Raw genomic sequence first — 1,253 nt, 5'->3', positions numbered from 1 at the left:
GAACAAGGTACACAAAGAAGAAGGAAGAGGGATGTTGGGGGGCCCTCTGCAAGACTAAGACATGCAAGTCACAGAGAGCTGGCTCTTTGGTCCTCCCACACCTGCCCAGCTGGGTCAACCATGGACCCCTCCTGTGCTGTCTTCAGGACAAAGCTTTGAACTCAGGTCCCTGCAGGAATTACTGCTTAGATGCCACTGACCTTTTCCATTGGGAGACTCCCCCCCACCCCCTTCAGCCCCTCCAATGCTCTATATAAACTGCAGGTCCAGGCTTGCTTTTGGCACTGGGGCTGGCAGAGTGTTCCTGGCCTGTTAACCTTCTCCCACCTCTCTGTTCCCTGGGCTGCCCTGGTCTCTCTTCACTCCAGTGACTTGGTGAGGATTTCCTCCCCTACAGTGGTTGTCTGACATCAGCTGCTTCCTGCAGCACAGATTCTGGGTGGGAGGTGCAATGCTGAAGGTCTGCATTGCACTGGAATCGGTAAGAGAGCTCAACTCCCCAGCGGCCTGTGTACAGACATCACAGTGTCAGAAATTCACAAGGGGCTTGCACCCTGGCCAGTGGGATCCCAATGCATCCGTACTCTCCCTGGGGCAGTGACCTTGGCTTGCTTTGCTCTGCTTTGGTTTCAAGCAAGCATGACCCATTTCCTACACGCTCATGGAAAACATTCTTCGGCTATTCAAATCCCATCAAAATCTAGCAGTTCTTGGTCACAGGACCTGAAGAGATTCCTTCTTGTGCTCATCCCCCAAAACAGTGACCAGAGGAAAAGTACAAATGACAGAAGGGCATCGCTAGGATGAAGCAAAACTGAATTTTGCTGAGGTTCATCCTGCATGGCTGCAGTTGTACACTGACAGGGAGATGCCTGCAGCACCCTGAAGAGAACGTGGAATAGAGGTATCTGATCTGTATGCTGAGCACATCATCTATGAAGCTGGATTACACCTGGATGAATGGGGTGCCCTCAGGACTCCAGGAGAGTGTGGTAGCCCACCCCTGGGATACATATGCAGGTGTCATCACCTTGTGTGCTGACAAGGACGGAGGACTTGGGAGCTGACTGATACCATCCAGGAGGGCAGCCTGCCCTGTGGGTGGCAGCCAATGCAAAGCAAACCCTAACCCTCCCTCCCACCAGGACTGACAGGATGCATCCTGGTGCATGGAGGAAAGCTGGGTGCTGTCCTGGATTTGACATTTCCCTTTGCTGAGATCCATAGTCAGAGCTCAGAGAAAGCAGCAGTCA

This window comes from Echinops telfairi, unplaced genomic scaffold (genome assembly GCF_000313985.2).
Source record: "Echinops telfairi isolate 266 unplaced genomic scaffold, ASM31398v2 ScPeMD7_34;HRSCAF=130, whole genome shotgun sequence".
Taxonomy (NCBI): domain Eukaryota; kingdom Metazoa; phylum Chordata; class Mammalia; order Afrosoricida; family Tenrecidae; genus Echinops; species Echinops telfairi.
This window is presented reverse-complemented; position numbering follows the sequence as displayed.